This window comes from Schistocerca americana, chromosome 4 (genome assembly GCF_021461395.2).
Source record: "Schistocerca americana isolate TAMUIC-IGC-003095 chromosome 4, iqSchAmer2.1, whole genome shotgun sequence".
NCBI lineage: Eukaryota > Metazoa > Arthropoda > Insecta > Orthoptera > Acrididae > Schistocerca > Schistocerca americana.
Genome location: NC_060122.1, coordinates 353,423,685 through 353,445,772, shown reverse-complemented (window position 1 = coordinate 353,445,772; position 22,088 = coordinate 353,423,685).

Genomic DNA, 22,088 nt, shown 5'->3' with positions numbered 1-22,088 from the left:
TTTGCTGTGCGACGAAATTTTAGGCCTGCAACACTATCTCGAAGACAGCCAGGCAACGCCTATTGAAGCCTTAAACTTCATAAAAAAGCATAATCTTCAAAAGTTATATCCCATCATCTGGATAACGTTACGTATTTTGCTAACAATACCAGTGACTCTCGCAAGCGGCGAACGCAGTTTTTCCAAACTGAAGTTGATAAAAACGTACTTGCGGTCTACAATGTCTCAAACAAGACTAACCAGTTTGGCCTCACTGTCCATTGAAAATGAAGTTGCAGAAAACCTGGACTTTGCTAATCTGATCAGAGACTTTGCCGACAGAAAAGCGAGAAAAGTAAAATTTTAGTCGTTTATAATTGTTTTTCATTAGGCGTAATATGTTTTGTGTTCAGATGACTGACAGAAAATATAGGTTTATGGCTTACAGTTATATTAAATTCAATAAAAATATGGTACCCAATTCAAAATTAGTGTTTTTTCGTTATAAATATTACCTCCTATATATAAAAATCAATTGTTGTGTGTTAGTCTCACCAAAACAAAGAAATGGCTTGACCAATTTGAATAATTTTTGTTTTGTTTTGTTCGCTTTAGTACAGGGGAGCTTCAGAAAAGAAAAGAAATATTTGGGATATACGAGCCTCTTTCAACCACATTTTACGCATCTTTTCTTTGTTTGGAACACGCAAAAACAATTTTCTTGAGTTGTTGTAGATGTACAGTGCAGTACTACGCAATATTTTTAGACAATTTCCCAAAACGTGAATGCCCAAACAAAATATCACTGCTATACTGACTGTTACGGCAGCGACAGCAGCATGCTGGACTGACGTCACAGGCTACACAAGACTCACATGGAGCGTCTTAGCGGGCTTTCAGATTATTTGGATTTCATTTCCATTTAAAAAAATAAAATACTCAGGTTTACGATGGAAAAAAACATGTTATGATCATAAGATGACGCCATTAACCACTTAAGACGATTTCTAGAAAACAGTCAAATACCGTGTTGCAAAGCACTGCCAGGTTCGCTATTTATACAATAAAGGGCGCCAACTGGACGACTCGCCCGGTGCACCTGGATGGCTAAGGCCGGCCCTGAGTGCAGATGCACAAAGACGACCTCCCGCTGGAATCTCTTAGTAGTGAGCATGGAGAACATGGGCAAGGTTTGTGGATAGGTGGCACTAGATGGGATTCTTGGTAGGCCGGAAGGCATGCAGAGATAGTCCGCACAGTTGTGACCAGCACTGTGTTCCAGATGGCGCAGTAGTTAACGCAATTGCCTAGTAAGCAGGAGCTCACGAGTTCGAATCCTGGACAGGCACACATTTTCACTTGTCACCACTAATTCCGCGTAATGTCCCTATGCAGCTGACGTCATCTACATCTACATCTACATCTACATGGGTACTCTGCAAATCACATATAAGTGCCTGGCAGAGGGTTCATCGAATCATCTTCGCAATTCTCTATTATTCCAATCTCATATAGCGCACGAAACAATGAACACCTATATCTTTCCGTACGAGCTCTGATTTCCCTTATTTTATCGTGGCGATCGTTCCTCCCTATGTAGGTCGGTGTCAACAAAATATTCTCGCATTCGGAGGAGAAAGTTGGTGACTGGAATTTCGTTAGAAGATTCCGTCGCAACGAAAAACGCGTTTCTTTTAATGATGTCCAGCCATAATTCTGTATCATTTCTGTGACATTCTCTCCCATATTTCGCGATAATACAAACCGTGCTGCCCTTCTTCGAACTTTTTCGATGTACTCCCTCAGTCCTATCTGGCAAGGATCCCACACCGCGGAGCAGTATTCTAAAAGAAGACGGACAAGCATAGTGTAGGCAATTTCTTTAGTAGGTCTGTTACATTTTCAAAGTGTCCTGCAAACAAAAGGCAGTCATTGGTTAGCCTTCCCCACAACGTTTTCTATGTGTTCCTTCCAATTTAAGTTGTTCGTAATTGTGATGCCTGTGTATTTAGTTGAATTTACGGCTTTTAGATTAGACTGATTTATCGTGTAACCGAAGTTTAACGAGTTCATTTTAGTACTCATGTGGATGACGTCACACTTTTCGTTATTTAGGGTCAACTGCCACCTTTCGCACCATTCAGATATCTTTCCTAAATCGTTTTGAAGTTTGTTTTGATCTTCTGATGACTTTATTAGTCGATAAACGACAGCGTCATTTGCAAACAGAAGACAGCTGCTCAGATTGTCTTCAAAATCGCTTATATAGAAAGGGAATAGCAAAGGGCCTATAACACTACCTTGAGGAACGCCAGAAATCACTTCTGTTTTACTCGACCATTTTCTGTCAGTTACTACGAACTGTGACCTCTCTGACAGGATATCAAAAATCCAGTCCCATAACTGAGACGGTATTCCATAAGCAGGCAATTTCACTACGAGCCGCTTGTGTGGTACAGTGTCAAAAGCCTTACGGAAATCCATAAATACGGAATCGATCTGAAATCCCTTGTCAGTAGCACTCACCACTTCATGTGAATAAAGAGCTAGTTGTGTTTCGCAGGAACGATGTTTTCCAAACTAATGTTGACTGTGTGTCAATAGACCGTTTTCTTCGGGGTAATTCATAATGTTCGAACTCAATATATGTTCTAAAATCTTGCTGCATATCGACGTTAATGATATGGGCCTGTAATTTAGTGGATTACTCTTACCACATTTCTTGAATATTGGTGTGACCACTGCAACTTTTCAGTCTTTGGGTGTGGATCTTTCGTCGAGCGAACGGTTGTATATAATTGTTAAGTACAGAGCTAATGCATCAGCATACTCCGAAAGGAACCTAATTGGTATACAGTCAGGACCAGAAGACTTGCTTTTATTAAGTGATTTAAGTTGCTTCACTATTCCGAGGATATTTACTTCTACGTTACTCATGTTGATCGCTGTTCTCGATTCGAATTCTGGAATATTTACTTCGTCTTTTTTGTGAAGACGTTTCGGAAGGCTGTGTTTAGTAACACTGCTTTGGCAGTACTGTATTCGATAGTATCTGCATTGCTATGGCGCAGAGAAGGCACTGATTCTTTCTTGCCGCTAGCATACTTCACACACGACCAGAATCTCTTTGGATTTTCTGCCAGGTTTCGAGACAAAGTTTCGTTGTGGAAACTGTTATAGGCATCTCGCATTGAAGTCCGCGCTAAATTTCGAGCTTCTGTAAAATATCGCCAATTTGGGGATCTTGCGCCTGTTTAGATTTGGCATGTTTCCGTTTCGTTTCTTCCCCCTCCACCTTCAATTTACATACAATTTATCTCACTATCAATGCATAACTTATACTGCTGAATATCAGACTACGTCAGATGTGAAAATTACCGAACCATCAGTTTAATAAGTCACAGCTGCAAAATACTAACTCGAATTCTTTACAGACGAATGGAAAAACTAGTAGAAGCCGACCTTGGGGAAGATCAGTTTGGATTCCGTAGAAATACAGGAACACGTGAGGCAATACTGACCTTACGACTTATCTTAGAAGGAAGATTAAGGAAAGGCAAACCTACGTTTCTAGCATTTGTAGACTTAGAGAAAGCTTTTGACAATGTTGACTGGAATACTCTCTTTCAAATTCTAAAGGTGGCAGGGGTAAAATACAGGGAGCGAAAGGCTATTTACAATTTGTACAGAAACCAGATGGCAGTTATAAGAGTCGAGGGACAAGAAAGGGAAGCAGTGGTTGGGAAGGGAGTAAGACAGGGTTGTAGCCTCTCCCCGATGTTATTCAATCTGTATATTGAGCAAGCAGTAAAGGAAACAAAAGAAAAATTCGGAGTAGGTATTAAAATCCATGGAGAAGAAATAAAAATGTTGAGGTTCGCCGATGACATTGTAATTCTGTCAGAGACAGCAAAGGACTTGGAAGAGCAGTTGAACGGAATGGATGGTGTCTTGAAGGGAGGATATAAGATGAACATCAACAAAAGCAAAACGAGGATAATGGAATGTAGTCGAATTAAGTCAGGTGATGTTGAGGGAATTAGATTAGGAAATGAGACACTTAAAGTAGTAAAGGAGTTTTGCTATTTGGGGAGCAAAATAACTGATGATGGTCGAAGTAGAGAGGATATCAAATATAGACTGGCAATCGCAAGGAAAGCGTTTCTGTAGAAGAAAAATTTGTTAACATCGAGTATAGATTTAAGTGTCAGGAAGTCATTTCTGAAAGTATTTGTATGGAGTGTAGCCATGTATGGAAGTGAAACATGGACGGTAAATAGTTTGGACAAGAAGAGAATAGAAGCTTTCGAAATGTGGTGCTACAGAAGAATGCTAAGATTAGGTGGGTAGATCACATAAATAACGAGGAGGTATTGAATAGGATTGGGGAGAAGAGAAGTTTGTGGCACAACTTGACCAGAAGAAGGGATCGGTTGGTAGGACATGTTCTGAGACATCAAGGGATCACCAATTTAGTATTGGAGGGCAGCGTGGAGGGTAAAAATCGTAGGGGGAGACCAAGAGATGAATACACTAAGCATATTCAGAAGGATGTAGGTTGCAGTAGGTACTGGGAGATGAAGAAGCTCGCACAGGATAGAGTAGCATGGAGAGCTGCATCAAACCTGTCTCAGGACTGAAAACCACAACAACAACAACATCAGACTACGTAGTATCCTCCACAGATACCACACTTATTTTTATTGCAGTTATTAATAACCGGAGGAAATACTTACAGGGCGGCACCAAGAGTTCAGCTGACTACATACTAGCACCTTGCAGGTATCGCTGTTTGAAAAGCTATCATTGCTTGATATAAAATGATGTATGTATGGTGACGCGGTTAAGACGGGCAGTCAAAATATATATAGAACGAGTAGATACATCGGGGTGTGGTTGTCACTCAAGTTGCAGCGGACAAAGTGGCGAATCCTCAGACGCACGCAAGTAATTTTTAACGTTTACAGTTCCCGAAATATTACAAAAACTGACAAACACTTTCCGAACATGCCTTGACGGCCCAATGGTACCGACCGCCCGCCGAATCATCCTCAGCCCTCAGACGTCACAACATGCGGATACGGAGGGACATGTGGTCAGCAAACTGCCCTCCCGGTCGTTGCCAGTTTTCGAGACTGGTGCCGCTACTTTTCTATCAACTAGCTCCCCAATTGGCCTCACAAGGGCTGAATGCTCACCGCTTGCCAACAGCACTCGGCAGACCCTGACGATGACTCATCCAAGTGCTGGCCAATTCCGACAGCGCTGAACGTCGCTGATCCAAAGGGAACCGGTGTTATCACTACGGTATCGCCGTTAGCGTCCAACTATTACACTGAGTTTAAGAACAGTGGAACTGTGTACTTCATTTACTGTGGAAACGGAAAGAGCTTTCGAGCGGGACAAGTAAATAAGTTCCATATCGGGACGCTAAAAAGCACAAACACATACCGTAAACGTTACAAAAATGTGAGCTGGCTAAAGTTCAGTTCGAAAACCAGGAGCCCAGGCCACGTTCTCCATCAGTGTGAAGAAATAAGCACCAGTCAAACAATACTTACGTTCAAAACAATTATAAGATTTCAACAGAAGAGCCTTAAGGTAAAAGTGAGTCACGGATGTGGGTTTTCACTTTTTCACACTATACTCTTTCGTGCCGGGAATTTTCAGCGATAGTTAACGACGTCAATGGCCTGCCATCGATCTTCCAGGCTGAACTGATAGAACAATCTACTACGTGTTTCATATCCTGCACCTCACTACAATCGCGGGGAATGACGCTGTCATCTCGTTACCCCACCTTGACAGGTTTGATTTCACTGGTGCAATATCTGTTCGTAGTCTATTAGGTCTTCCCACTCCACTTCGTTTCCTGATGACTTAATTTCTTGTGATAAGTACCTTTCGGAAGGTTCTATGTCCACGTTATTCATGAAGCCTCTTCTGGATTTTAATCTTGCTGGAAGCCTGTGTGATTTTCATCGTAAGTCAGTTAGAACTTTTCCATGTGGTCTGCTGTAGTACTTATCGTCGGATACATTGAGCAGAGAAAACAACTGCTCTGTCTGGTTTATCTACACGTATAACATTGTTAAAGCTAGTTCTAGTCAGCATCTTTCATTCAGGAGGAACCTCACTTTTCCCCTACGGGCAGATCTAGTCCAGACTGGGCAGATGAACCGCACACTGGAAAAGCACTAGGCCTTGTAAGTTATTCTGAGTAAAGTAGTATTTGCTCCAGATTTACTGTAAGTACGTTTCTCCAAAATGTTGTGTCTCGTTCTTTCTTAGCATTTCAAATGCAGTGATTTTTACAGGTCAAGGAATATTCTTAGATATTAAGAAGGGTCTGGGTGTTGCACTAGATGGTCCAGTCAACATATTTTATGTTTTTGTCTTGTCAGTCTAAATCTTAAGTGAAATGCACATACTTACGGTATTGAAAGGATTTCGTCGCAACGCATTTTGTTTCTAATCTCTGACATGGAAGACAAGACGACCCTGTTTGTTGCCGTTCAACAAATTCAAAATTTTTACCTTGTGGAGTAAGGGAAATATGATCTGCTTAGAGGAAATGCTTCGTATTACTGAGAACACGTTGGTTATTTGTGTAAAAATGAAATAAATTGCTGCCAGTATATTACCCGCAGTGCAGTACTACGTTGAGCTCTCCATCTATTTTGTTCTCCATCAAAACATAAACAGAATTTTCTAGTAACAATACCTGTGGTTTTAAAATAAAATAAAGTTTATTTTATTGGTGTTGACAATAATATAATGACAATGGAATGAAATTCACGACTAATTGTTTAATGTTTATGGATCACCCATGTCAAAAGGCTTTCTGTACACCGTCGCATTCTACTCCTAAAAATACCGTCGTCAACAACACCCGTAAATAGTCTTAAATAATTATGATCTTGAACTGATTTATAATTGCGGTAGCTGACACACGTGAGAATAAAGGTTCAGTTAATTATTTATTATTCTCAGATAGACGTGCAGATTGAGTGTAGATCGTACGATGAGTTGGGCTTAACTGACCAAATACGGTATGGAGTTTTCAAGTTACAATGAATTTGTACAGTTAGATTGTAGCAAGTCCCATCGAGGTAGCTGGAGCACCGAGTAATTTCTGTTAAGCCACAAAAGCTTAGAATATGAAGCGTAGCATCGGTTCCAGCGCTACATCGCAGCAAGACCTAAAGTATCGCTAGTTGCCCATCGCGCAGCAGACTGAAGTCGCCCTGAAAGTTCCAAATCTGAATTTAGCACTTCTGAAAACAAATGCCTTATCAACGCTGCCGACCCTCCGCCCAGACCCACACAGATCCTTCGCACAAACGCATCTCGTACTGTGCTCCTCCTCGTATTCGCGTCTCGAGTTTCCCTTTACCCCCATAGCGGGTCTCTAGATGTCAGGTGTCCCGATTACCAATTCAAAAAGTTCATATCTTTTGAATAACACACCATATTTACGAGCTAATTGCAGCATGACGTACACCCTCAATTTCTGAAGGAACTGACACTAATTACTACATGTGTTACGTAAATATTATAAGATTTATGGTATGAACCTTCGAACAGATAAAATTTATCTTAAGTTTGTGCTGATACGACAAGTAGGACGTCTTTTGTACTTTGTAAAAAAATCCCACTCTTTTCAACTATGGACTAAGAATTGAAATAGCAATTCTGATTCTCGTATAACTGACAATATTAATAATACGCATTTAATGTCATGTAATTTTGATCTTAAACTACATCAAACCGTAAACAGTTATTTTTATTTTCATAGTTACTTAGTAATAGTGCATTCTCCTGTGTCTAACACTTTGATAATTATGTAGCTTCTCAAAAGTTATTAATCGAATATGGTAATTAATGGCACTCTTCCGCCAGATAAGCAAACATAGGTATAATGAGTGTGAATACTGATTTTAAGTAAGCACTATGTGTACTTTATCATACCTTGACGTATTACTTCCACAACAAGATTTTTTGTAGTCTTGCAGATATGATATGTTTATAAGTTTTATATTTAATAGTAATTTTGTCTTTTGCCTTTTCTAGATTTTTGAGTCTGGTTAGGACTCGTTAGAGTCTAAACTGGTTACCAGTAATATACTTGTCAAATGCCATGTAGACATTTATGAGGAAAATAATGTGTTCCCAATAGGTCACCTACTCAAATTCGACATTTGTAGCAATCGTGGCCGTCGCAGCCAAGAGTTCTGTATTCTCAAGCCAAGCACCCCAAGTACTGGCAGCTGACATGTTCTAACAAGGAATGCTAAACGTCTAGTTCTGCACATGCCGCTGTTTATAACTTCTTTCCTTGTTTTTTATTAAATAAGACGTTAAGTAGGGATTTGCATAAGTGTAGAGAACATTATCAATGTATGAGAAGTAATAATGAAAAAACTTACAGTCTGGTTTGAAACATAAGACAAGTCATGAACATCCCTTGTTGTCATGAATGATGGCCCCAGATGAGCGATCCGCGTTGGCTGTGAATAGAATTCTGGCCTAGCTGGAGGACTGTGTTCTTGTCTGTTGGCACGCAGGATGGTTAGGGTCCAAGTCTAGTCGGCAGCCAGTTACGATGTATTTTGTGCGTCGAGTCTGCGAAGAATGCAGACCAATTACGTATTAGGATAGGTTTACCTATTATTCATTGGTGTGCATTATTATGCGTGTGGCACTGTAGATTGCTTGTCGATGTGAGCACACGACTTCGTTACGACTGCGGTTTTTTTGTTTAGCTGACATCCATTTAATAGTCTGTCCGTCTGCGTAGCTGATTGGAGCCGACACAGTAATCAGCGTGTTTTGTGAGAGAGCTGGCAGCCCTCTGTAATTGAAATAAAAAAGAACTGAATTATATTGTACACCGTTGGAATTAGAGATATCGTGCAACACCCCCACAGAACGTATGACAAAAAATCAGGAAGAAACAGATGGATACATGAACGAAAAGTAATCGGTATAGATGGCTGAGATGCGGAGAATCAGGGATCGTTTCCCGGTAATATGAAAGATTTTTCCTTGGTGGGAGGTCTTTCACGTGTGCAGATAGGCAAGCGATGACAATTCAGGAGCTCTCTGAACAAAAAGTAGCGGCTCCAGGGTCTTGAAAGTTTTCAAATGAGCGGGAAAGCAGTATATTGACCACGCGCCCCTCTTTACTTTGCCGGCCGGAGTGGCCGAGGGGTTCTAGGCGCTGCAGTCTGGAGCCGCGCGACCGCTACTGTCGCAGGTTCGAATCCTGCCTCGGGCATGGATGTGTGTGATGTCCGTAGGTTAGTTAGGTTTAAGTAGTTTTAAGTTCTAGGGCACTGATGACCTCAGAAGTTAAGTCCCATAGTGCTCAGAGTCATTTGAACCTCGTAACCGCATCCGCATGACATGACGTCGCAAGGCAGAGGATGACGCGGCAGCCGCTCGACGTCTTCAGGGCCTGGAGGAGCAGCTCCCACTTAATAGCCTGTCTGAGGCAGCAGTTCCTTGTCACCTATCGTAGCAACCGACTTCAGCCGACGGTACATGATCAAGATCCATCACCTTGGTCTTCACAGCACCGAGACTGCTACTTGAAGACACCAAGTCGGTACAACTTATTGGACTTCTCAGTCTTTTCCGAATCGTCAAGATCCAGCTGTGAGCCTCATAAGGACCGCAGCTTGAGCTCAAATGAAGAAAATACCGCTGACACAGTGTTAATGGGAAATGAATTAGCAGTTGCTAATGTAAACCACCATCGTGTATATATTGGAATGACGTCAATGAATGTTTGTTCCGGACCAAGACTCGAACCCGGATTCCCCGCGCTACGTGAGAGATCGCCTTAATCGCTTTGGCTATCAGTGCACAGTCAGATGCAAACTTACCTAGGTCACCGCCCGTCTGACACAACTTGCACTCGTACGTTACCTATATTCCCGTCCAGGAACAATGTATTTACTGAGAGTCGATGGCCTGGTATTGGCGAATAAATATGAAATAGCAGTGCCTGGCCTATTAAGAAATCGGATACAATGTTTTTTCTGACATGCATGCATTTCCGATGGAACATTGCATCGTATTTCTTTATCACACAGGCACTGCTACTTCGTACAATGTAACATTTGTATGGGAATGATACACATCCAAATAACAATAAAACACTCTCCAGAATGTCGCATTTGTTTCCAGGTCCTAAAGCACTGTGTGTGAGAAAAGTAATGAGACAGATTTTTATGTGCCAAAGTTTACAATTTTTTGGAACAATAATATTATCCCATTCAAAGCAGCTCCCTTCGGCAGCTATACACCGGCGTAGTCGTTGTTCCCAGCATTGGTAGCAGCGTTGAAAGCTTTCAACTGGAAGGGCGTTAACATGTCTCTCATATTGTTTTGTGTCTTTATAAGACATTTTATCAATCCCGGGTTAAGAAAATAGGCTCAAGGACTCAGATCAGTTGAGTATGGAGCTGTGGAACAACTGGAATGCCATTTGAGGTGAAAAATTCCTCGATGTTAAGTGGCTGTGTGACACGGTGCGTTATCATGATGCAAGATTCACTTGTCTTCAATGTCTAGTGTCACTCGATTCACCCTTTTCCCGAGACTTTCAAGGACATGTTTGTAAAACACTTGGTTGACAGTTTGGGGCGGGGGAACAATGCATGATGTCGCTACTGGCGAAAAAGGAAATCAGCATTGTTTTGTTCTCTGGTTTACTCTTTCAAGCTTTTTGTCGGTATGCCTTTGTGTGGGCTCTCTCTCTGATTTTATCCTCATGGTCTCTTCGCGAGATATACGTAGGAGGGAGCAATATACTGCTTGACTCCTCGGTGAAGGTATGTTCTCGAAACTTCAACAAAAGCCCGTACCGAGCTACTGAGCGTCTCTCCTGCAGAGTCTTCCACTGGAGGTTATCTATCATCTCCGTAATGCTTTCGCGATTACTAAATGATCCTGTAACGAAGCGTGCTGCTCTACGTTGGATCTTCTCTATCTCTTCTATCAACCCTATCTGGAACGGATCACACACTGCTGAGCAGTATTCAAGCAGTGGGCGAATAAGCGTACTGTAACCCACTTCCTTTATATGATCATTCCATTTTAAATCACTCCTAATGCGTACTCCCAGATAATATATGGAATTAACTGCTTCCAATTGCTGACCAGCTATATTGTAGCTAAATGATAAGGGATCTTTCTTTCTATGTATTCGCAGCGTATTACACTTGTCTACATTGAGATTCAATTGCCATTCCCTGCACCATGCGTCAATTCGCTGCAGATCCTCCTGCATTTCAGTACAATTTTCCGTTGTTACAACCTCTCGATGTACCCATAGGGCTGTATCAACTTTTTATAGGTCACACTCGCGGATTCCCCAAGTGTAAAACAAAACTTGATGGCACAACTTTGCTCTAAATTCACTGATGGCGCTCTCAAAAAGCACGTGAAGGCTGTACGGAGCTGAAACTAGGACTGAGCACCCCTAGAAGGGATGAACAAGCCGGTGACCACAAGCAGAACAACACAGCGTTGCCATGTCGCGTGCAGTGTTGTCAGTTTGATTACTTTTCTCGCGCATCTCGAATACATAAAACTATATCAAGAGCCAGCGATGTCCTTTTTTGGGCATGAAGGAGAAATTCCTTAGTTCAGGGGAAGAGGAGGCAAGCAAGCATGGAGGGTTGAGTGTGGAGATCACAGTACAAGACACACAGAGCAGAGCGAGACACGGGGACCCGCACAACAACGGCGCCGCAGACCCTGGACCCGGCCGCCTCCGCCGCCTCCGCCGCCCCCGCCGCCCTCTTCGGCCCTGGAAGCGGCGGGCGACGCGCTGCTTCCCCTTTGTTCTGCCGCCCTCCGACTCGTATCGGCTTTCATGGCAGGCTGCGCCCTATCGACGAGGTGGCCGAGGCGCCGCTGTCGCCTTGTTCAAACAAACCGGGAGACGTAAAATAAAAAGACGAGAAGAAAAGTTTGAATTCATCTAGTCTGAGCAAGAAGGGCCCAGTGAAGACGCAGACGTCTTCTTTAAGACGAGGCACGTGTTTCTGCAGGGACTGATGATCACAGGAAATCGGAACCCCCGTGCATGTTGTTTGTAAAGCACAGGAACATTCGGTAAGATTGTCGTACAATGCTTGTAAAGACTCAGACACAGTCAACTTTTCACTAGCGAGATTAGATTACGTAAGATATCACTTTCATTCTATAAATCTACAGTGAGGATATCCTCAAGGACGTAGAACATGTTTCAAAACAATAATACGTAGGAGATAAGTGGCTAGTTTGGTCCATTTAATCCATAATTTCTATAAAACTATTTGCTGTTGTTTAGAAATGGAGAAAAAACCTGTATGCTAGCATTTATTTTGATGTAAATGGTGAACAAATATATTTGTAACCAAAGCGATTCACAGTAAGGAAAGATCCTCTAAGATTTACAATTCGAATTGTTGAGAAAAGTGTCAAGTAGTAGGGGAAGGTGCCGTGTTATTGGGTACCGTTTTTAAATTTAAAGTTACAAGTAAATTAGAAGTCTTTAAATTATGAAAAATGTGCTGTACTATTACTAGGGAATATTTAAATGCTACCGTTGCAAAAAATCTTCCGAATTTTTTCTCTTTCTGTAATAGCTGAACAAAGAATTAAACCGTGTAATTTTTACCTCCGGAAAGTATATTCCCTAATTTGGGATTTTCGGGTTTCCTATTTACTGGCTGTAAATCGACATTAAAATTTAATGAGTTAGTATCATAGCCTTTATTCCCATCAAATGTTTGTTTCAAAAGTAAAGAATCCTGCATAACTGTCGGTTACTCTGCAGACGTTTAAGCTGTAATAGAAAGATGCTCAGCCTTTGTTCTTTTCGATAGAGGAGTCGAGTGGCGGTTCGTGAGTAAACATCCTGGATGTTCACAAATTTTTAGATTCACATATATTTGGGAATGTGAAAACAATAGCATCTGCTGCATAACAGTTATGTTTATAAACATATTTATAAAACAACAGCCACTTCCGATAATAATAATAGTAATAATAATAATAATATCCATTACTTGTCTGACAAAAGAAAGAATTGTTTTGTCAAATTTTGTTGTTTTGATCATAATTAAGTACAGTTTAAGAGCAAGAACGAAATAACGTATAAGCTTTGGCTACTCTCTGTTTCGCGTTGTTGTGTAAGTGAGGTTTTTGTGCTCTGTTATTTTTTCGTCAGATATACAGGGTCCCTAACACCAGTATTAGTCCACAAATTAAGTTCTGAGATGAAAATCGGACACTCTTAGGTTTTACACAAAAAACAACTTAGGCTTATTGTGTGTTGCTTTGTTAAATGTTCGCTTGTAGTCATATTTATTGGTTTCGTCCCTTTCTCAATCGACGAATGTCGTCTGCGATGCCTTAGTTCCTTTGCGACTCACTTGGTAATTTACTTTTCTGACAGAACTTAAAATAGATAGAACAGTACCATGTTGGCACTTAACACGAAAGCCTGTTACCGCACAGTAAACAACCATCTCGAAATACGAACTGCTGTTTGTGAAGATAATTAAATTCAAGCTGTACTGTCTCTAACATTAACACTTGGCTGGATTCAACACCTCAAGTGAATTACTATATGATAAAATCCAAAACTTAATATATTATAACGCATTCAGAAACCCACAAAATAGGTTTTGTTGTCAATATAACTGTAACATAAGCAGATGTCCGGTCTAATTTTACTACATTAGTGAGTGAGGAATGTACTACTGTCTAACGGGACTTATGCCATGCGAACGGGGATAAAAGTCTGCTGTAGGATGGTACCACTTGGTGGCAGTGACTTAAATATTTAGTTGAGTAGTGGTAGGGACTAGCCATGCACGCTGTCAACATGCACGTAGTTTTATCAAATCCGTATGTATTTGGCCCATAAGGCAATTATGTCGCACCAGTTCCGCATGCGCAAAAGTTTCTTAATGCCTGCACAACTGACTGTGTGCTCGCTACCCTGATGCCGAGTTTCACGTAGTCTATAATAGGCTCTGAGCACTATGGGACTTAACATCTGAGGTCATCAGTCCCTTAGAACTTAGAAATACTTAAACCTAACTAACCTAAGGACATCACACACATCCATGCCCGAGGCAGAATTCGAACCTGTGACCGTAGCGGTCGCGCGGTTCCTGACTGAAACGGCTAGAACCGCTAGACCACCCCGGCCGGCCGGAGTCTATAGGAGTAGCAATGTAACAAAGCGCGGTAGATTTACTGCCGTATATTTCAGATTACCGCATTTATGTTGCATTTGAAAGGAAAGAAAAATAACCAATAAATCCGCAAGGTGTTGAAAGTAAGGATGTTCACGAGCTCTTACACAGCAGCCGCCACTGGAGAAGTCACATTGAAAAACTTTCCAAGTATTATCTTCGACGTCTGCACACTGCTCAAACACCAGCGAAAGCAACCGACGCGTTTCATCCATGTCTCTTTATAGGTATCAGCTGACCCCAGTCGATCGCAGTAAATGCACTCCTCATTCTATTCGTATTCGGATGATGTGTCTTTCTCACTATGATCGGAGTCTTCCTCACTATGATCCTGCTGCTTCATGACTCTCTGGTTCTTTCTTTCGAAGAGCTTCATTTTGATAGCTCCAGACGTTGAAGGTCTATCAGATGCATCAAATGAAGCTTCTGGAGTAGATTTCGTTGCAGGTGGTGTCTTCCCTGTAGCCCTGGTAGTTGCTTTCTTTCTTCCTTTATCCAGGGACTCCTTTTTTAAACGAAGATAACGTCAAGACTACTGCTTTACCTGACCCTTGATATGGGTTGGATTGTGGAAGTACAGGAGGTGAATTACTTTAAAAAATAGAAACCACTCTTCCCTGCATTCCATGAACTATAGTCGATAGTGGCCATGCCGTGGCTTCTTAGACCTTATCCGTGTTTACTGCAAATTTCTGAGGAGGAAAATCCATTGATCAAGAAACAAGAAGGCCAGAAGCATAGATCATACAGTTTTTGAAACCATTTGCAGCCACTTCCGTTACTGCGGCTCTGCAGTGGCCCAACCCACCTGTGGCCCGACGTATTTATCCCTTAAACATTGAAAAGGTGGCATCCGGAATAAAATTCGAAACATATGCTTATATAAACTGACGGCAGATTTCGGGTATCCAAAACAGTGCAACCTATTACTACCCGCTATTAAGGACCATCCCCTACTTCTGTTTAGAAACAACCTAACCCTTAGGTGTACTGTGTATGGAACGTATTATCAATTACATAAGAAAGAACGTGCTTCGAACTATTGCCTCATACGAAATACTTTGAAAGTACGTCTTATCTTGTTTATGAGAGGCTTCCAATTCAACTCTGCAGAAAATGTTTATCTTGCAGAAAATGTTTATCTTGACCACAACGCAAAAACAGCTGTGGAGAACGAACCGGCACCAAACTCACAGTAGTGCATCAGAATGACCTTCGCTACTTGTTGTTAAAAGGAGCTACAGCACCAAGCAAGCGAGATATTCAGCTATCCATTGACGACGGTCGCGACAGCAGACAACGGCTAGAAGAGCAATGTGCTGACCACACGCCTCTCCATATGTGTATCCAATGACGCCTTTGGGGTGAGGGTGACACGGCGGTCGGTAGGCACCTTAGGACTTGTTCGGACGGGGGATAGTCTATGGTAGACTTCTTGAATAGTGTACTAGTATGATAACATTACTTCTTACCTTTAACAGTATAAAACGATGCAGATAATTACACTGCTCACTAGCTTCGACACTCAAAGACAAAAAAAATTACTTGTGACACAAACACAAGAGCTATGCCATTAAACTTCTAGTAAATGGCGGACTGGTGTCAGTATCCCAAGCACCGCAATGTCCGATATTTTGGGGCAAACTCTAAAACCCTGGTAGGGTTACTAACGGCCCTTCCCGTAATGCTTATTTACAACAAAAATTTACTCCATGTAAAGACCCTAACTGAAATGGTCCTCACTGTACCGTCGCAAGGTGTTCCGAGTGAATGTTTGTTTTAGGATAGCTTGCTGTATATAACTTCGGGGGCTGACATCTAGCGGCCTACCCCGGAGACACACATGTACCTGGCACTGGCTGCGGTGGGAAAGCTATTCAACCTCTCTTACTGAACGCGTACATTCACCACCTGTTAGAGCCTAAATAAACGACATTAAGTATTTTTCAATCATTTTCAAAATCGGTACACTACCTTCTGTTAATCAGGAGAAGATAGTATAAAAATTTCAACATACTTAAAAAGTAAAAATCGAGCGAGGTGGCGCAGTGGTTAGCACACTGGACTCGCATTCGGGAGGACGACGGTCCAATCCCGTCTCCAGCCATCCTGATTTAGGTTTTCCGTGATTTCCCTAAATCGTTTCAGGCAAATGCCGGGATGGTTCCTCTGAAAGGGCACGGCCGATTTCCTTCCCCATCCTTCCCTAACCCGAGCTTGCGCTCCGTTTCTAATGACCTCGTTGTCGACGGGACGTTAAACAACACTAATCTAACCTTAAAAAGTAAAAAACCACATTTAGGGAAGTAAAGTCAGTTAGGAACTATAATAGTTTATCTTTTGGTATCAATTAAAAAACATAAACAGAACTCTCACTGTGCATCATTAATTAATTGAGATTTTCATATTAAAACTTTAGTTATTCTTCGTTTTCGTAATATAAAAAACAAACTAAATTATTATTTGTGTCTAATATTGTTGTGGGAGTAAAAGTGAGTAAATGAGTGTGTGTACGTGGGACATTCGTCAAATTTTAATGTTGCATTATATACCATCTTAAGTAACCTGCAAGAGCTACACAACCCTGTCGTGGGAAAATGATCCTAGGGGATTTACCCACATTGCTGACGACGTAAGTCTAGGTGTGATTGCTATTGTAACACAGCAGCCAGAAAGTTAGCTGGAGTGAAATCTGTATCTAAAGAATATTTCCAGAATTATAGTCTTTTCGTTTTCTTTTATTAAACATTACTTTAATATTTGTATGTCAGATTGACGCAAATGCGTCTATGTGTAAGGATTGGTGCAGGCCCGTTTCGGCACGAATATGAACGTGAGCAAGCATTCTGATTGGCAGCGAGTATGGTCAGCCAATCAGAACTGAGAAAGTTCCCATTTGCTACCTGATAGTTATACTGGAAGTGAGGCTGGAAGAGGAGTCGCTCGCTAGCTTTGAACGCAGACAGTCATGTTACTAGTGCTAGTCAGAATAATGTTTAAGATGGAGAATTACTTAGTGCTTTAAGTTACTGGTGAGCTAAGTCGATAGCAGTTGTTGTTGAGCACTGCTCGTCAAAATTTCAGAGATTTTGACTAAATCTGTTGGACAGAAATCCGTGTGTGAAATATTGGCCTTCATAGCATCTGCGAGGCATGTTTCAGTATTCAACCACTGAGCATTTTTTGGCGAGCAGTTTCTTTTTTAGAAATCCACAAGAAGGACCGAATGTAATAACTCATATTAGTGGTGATATTAATGACTGTGAAAACGTTGTCTAATTTGGGTCGGGTTTAGACAGATTTCTGGCTGCTGTGCGTGTGAAATGTGTGTATGAATTGTGAACTGGAAGGAAATAGACAATAGTTTAAATGATGACTGAATGGTACCTTTTCTTTGGCTATCAGGGAAAAAATAAACATTTTTGTGTGGAAATTTCGGACATCATTTTCCAGAAGTCAATCCATTTTCTTACCGCCTGATAAAATTTTTAATACTGTATGTCTACAGAAATTTCTTTCATAACTAGAGTTGAGTTGCGCGGCCTCAGTAATTGAGATATTAGGTGGTGTTATCCATTAACGCTGCTTTCACATCATCTTGTGTATCTACGTTGCCGAGTGAAGGGACATTGAGCAAACGCCGTTCTGAGGTAGGTGAATTTTAATTTGCAGCTTGCCTCACTCAGTGCTAGCGAACTTTTCACATCCGCCACGCCGTACTCATGACTTCGCGATAGTCACAAATCGGAGCACCAATAGTTATAATGTTTACTGAACGGCGTTTGCTTTGGTGCGAGCGCTTTTCGTAGAGCGTATTTATGCGCTGTACGACACTCACTTGTGAGCCTCAAAGATCTGTAACCAGCAAACTGTCTGCTAGCGCAGTGAATAAATGATTTTCACCAAACTCTACGAGCTATACCGCGTGTAACAGACGCTTATGAACTTAACACATCCCTCAAGTCATCAGTTTCATGTCGACACGTACATTAAAGACCAATTTGCTTGTACAACTACAACATTATGCATCGGCTGAATGTTTCGTAAAACGTTTGTTGGCTGCTGGAAATCTGGAAATGGTAAGCGATGAATCCTCAAAATGTATCACACTCCCAGCAAACTTCTGCAAAGTTTCCCAAATATCGTACAGAATTACAAAAATCACCAGTGAGTCAGTACATATGCTATATTACTAGACCACAACAATGATGTCAATGCCTTAAATTTCAGCATTCAAAACCAGAGACGATTCCATCGGTACTGTAAAGAATCAAGATAAAGTTGTTAATTATTCAACTGAATTCTTGATTTTGCTTGGTTAGAGTGGTATGTCGCATAATGTTTTAACACTGGAAACTGGCAGGCCTATCACTCTTTTGCGAAAAATAAATCTATCACGACATGACAACACTACAGTACTTTCAGTGGAAAAGATGACGATCGATGTCATAGCACCTATAATTTTATGTGGAAACGTTGCAAAACAACATGTTCTATTGCCACACATCCCAATGATTCCCATAGGTATACCAATCAAATTCAATGTTTGCAGATGGCGTTGCGACTCGGATTTGCGATAACCATCAACAAAGCACAAGGAATATCGCCACATGGGTGTACACTAAATTTGGTAAATCCATTCTTCTCACAGTTTACGCATCGGAAAGGCTTCCGATTTATTGAAGTACGCACAATATAGAGAAACAAAGGATACTGTGTATCCAAAATCATTTCAATAAACATCATTTAGATAAAAACACTTGTTGTCTGTGGTTGGCATCTGAAACACATGCCGGATATTTCCTTATTAGTAATAAAATTAACATCAAAGTTGGGCACCATGAAGAGGATGAAGTGAAGGTACGAGCGTGTTTTTTAACCGTTTTGCCACACCGCGGCCGCAGCGCTGCGGTCGGCGTTCTGCGAATGCGCATGGAGTACCTATATCAGTTTCCCACTCACTGTCGCCATAACAGTCTGATTCTTCCTTGTTTACGTTGTGTACTGAGTGTTTAAGATGCCTCCGATAATCGTGAGTCCCTCCGACTGTGAAGTACGTGCTGTTTTAAGATTTCTTAGTGCTAAAGGCCTAAAAGCGATCGATATTCATTGTGAGATCTGTGCAATTTACGGAGAAAGCATTATGAATGATGGAATGGTAAGAAAGTGGGTGAGAGCATTTAAAGATGGCCACACAAATGTGCATGATGAACAGTCATTAATGAAAGTTTGGTGGAGGAAGTGGAAAATAAGGTGAGGGAAAACAGACGCTTTACGATTTCCTCCTTGCGGGATGACTTTCCTAATGTTTCTCATAATGTTTTGTATGTCATTGTGATGGAGCACTTGAATTACCGAAAATGGCGCGCACGTTGGGTACCGAAAATGTTGACGAATGTGCGAAAAACCAAACGTTTAGGCAGTGCATTGACTTTCCTTGAGCGGTGCCACAACGATGGTGGTGATTTCTTAAGCCAAATTTTTATGGGTGATGAAACAATGGGTGGCCTACGTCACACCAAAATCAAAGTAACAATCCATGGAATGGCGGCATTCAGATTCACGCAGAAAAGTGAAGTTTAAGCAAACGGTTCCTGCCCGGAAAATCATGTGCACAGCTTTTGGGACAGAAAAGGAGTATTACTTGTGTAGTTTCTGCCTTGTAATGAGACAATCAATGCAGCAGCTTACTGTAAGACATTGCACAATCTGCGCCGTTCAATTCAAAACAAAAGACATGGCAAGTTGAGCAAGGGCATCGTTTTGCTGCAAGACAATGTCCGTCGGCATGTGGCGAATCAGACCAAAGATCTCATCACATCTTTTCGATGGGAAACTCTAGATCATCCTCCGTACAGCCACAATCTTGGGCCCAGTGACTGCCATCTGTTCCTGCACTTGAAGAATCACGTGGGCAGTCAGCGTCTTCAAGACAATGAGGAAGTCAAAACGGTGGTGATGCTGTGGTTAACAAGTCAGGCGGCAGACTTCTATGAACAGGGTATTAAAAAACTGGTACAACGTTATGACAAGTGCCTTAATATTGACAGAAATTATGTAGAAAAGTAGATTAGGGTACAGGCTTTCATGTAAAAATAAAATTATTAAGATATCTTAGCACGTCTTGTTTGAATTTCAGAACGGTACTTACTTAAAAAACACTCCCCGTATTGAAACTTCCTGGCAGATTAAAACTGTGTGCCGGACCGAGACTCGAACTCGGGACCTTTGCCTTGCTCTACCGACTGAGCTATCCAAGCACGACTCACGACCCGCCCTCACAGCTTTAATTATACCAGTACCTCGTCCCGGGTTCGAGTCTCGGTGCAGCACACAGTTTTAATCTGCCAGGAAGTTTCATATCAGTGCACACTCCACTGCAGAGTGAAAATCTCATTCACGCCTCGTATTATTATACCTCGGACGCCAAATAACACATTACGGACGAAGTAAGATGGACATGAAACGTAGACTAGCACAGGCAATGAAAATGTTCGAGCAATAGATGACTGCCAGTATGGAACACTGGCCTCCATTTCAGAAAGATATTTCTGAGAATGTACATCTAGGGCACAGCAGGGAACGATCCTAACTAACTTTAAACTGCCTTCATGGCTACTGCTACGCTGAACAAGTTAAGATGGCTCTTACAAAATTTAACAAATTTGAAACGCTTTGGTGAAAGCCAGAATACTGTAACTGACTAAGATAACTAAACCCAATAACCTCATCTCGCTCCATATAATGCACGAATAGCAAGAGTTCAATGCAACGTCGCTCATACTTTATATACCAGTAGCCAACGAGGCCACTATTGAACACTCATAACTACACTGATGTGCAAAACTTTCACACCATATGTCATTGTTAAGTAGCATAACTCGATGAAACTTGGATCATATATAGAAAAACCTTCAACAGTAAGTACAGAAGATAACTGAAAGAAATGTAATGAGACGAACAGAAATCACACATTTATTCACAAACAACAATTACACCGAAGTCATCGCGGTTGATGATGATCCCCTGGACAATGATTGTTAATGGGTGGGTAATCACAATGGGCACCAGCGCATGCTGGTCACTAGTTTGGTTAGGCGTTTCCTGTGGTAGACCTTATATTCTTCTACCGGTGTTGGATGGTCGTTAGTGCATGTGGACATGTTGCAAACTTCCCCGCTACGCATCACACTCGTGCTCGATGGTAATTAAGTCGGGAAACGGGCTGGTCCATCTGATTGTTGAATACCCTCTCGTTCCAAGAGCTACTCCACCTGCGCAATTCGACGCGTTCGCGTATTTTCAGCCAAGAAAATGAATTAATGACTGAATGCACGCTTGAGAAGATGTACATGGGGATAGAGTACTGTTCTGGTGTAACAGCAAGGGCGAGCACGAAGACGAAGAAAGCAAGAGCAGAGAAGGCTGTGAGACGACGTCAGCCAATAGAACGGTGACTAGGACGACATCAAGACAAAAAAAAAAAAGGGTCTGAGCACTATTGGACTTAACTTTGAGGTCATCAGCCCCCTAGAACTTAGAACTACTTAAACCTAACTTACCTAGGGACATCACACACATCCATGCCCGAGGCAACATTCGAACCTGCGACCGTAGCGGTCGGGCGGTTCCAGACTGTAGCTCCTAGAACCGCTCGGCCACTCTGGCCGGCCGACGTCAAGACAGAAGCGGCCTTTAGCCGAAGGGAATGTAAGCGCATTTCCTGCCAGCCTCGGCAGGACAGTAGTAGACCGGCACTAGCAGACCCGGACTAGAAACAGCGGAGTGGAACCCGCAGACCATAGTAAACCCGCCATCCTAACTGTTATACTGAGACTTGTGCCT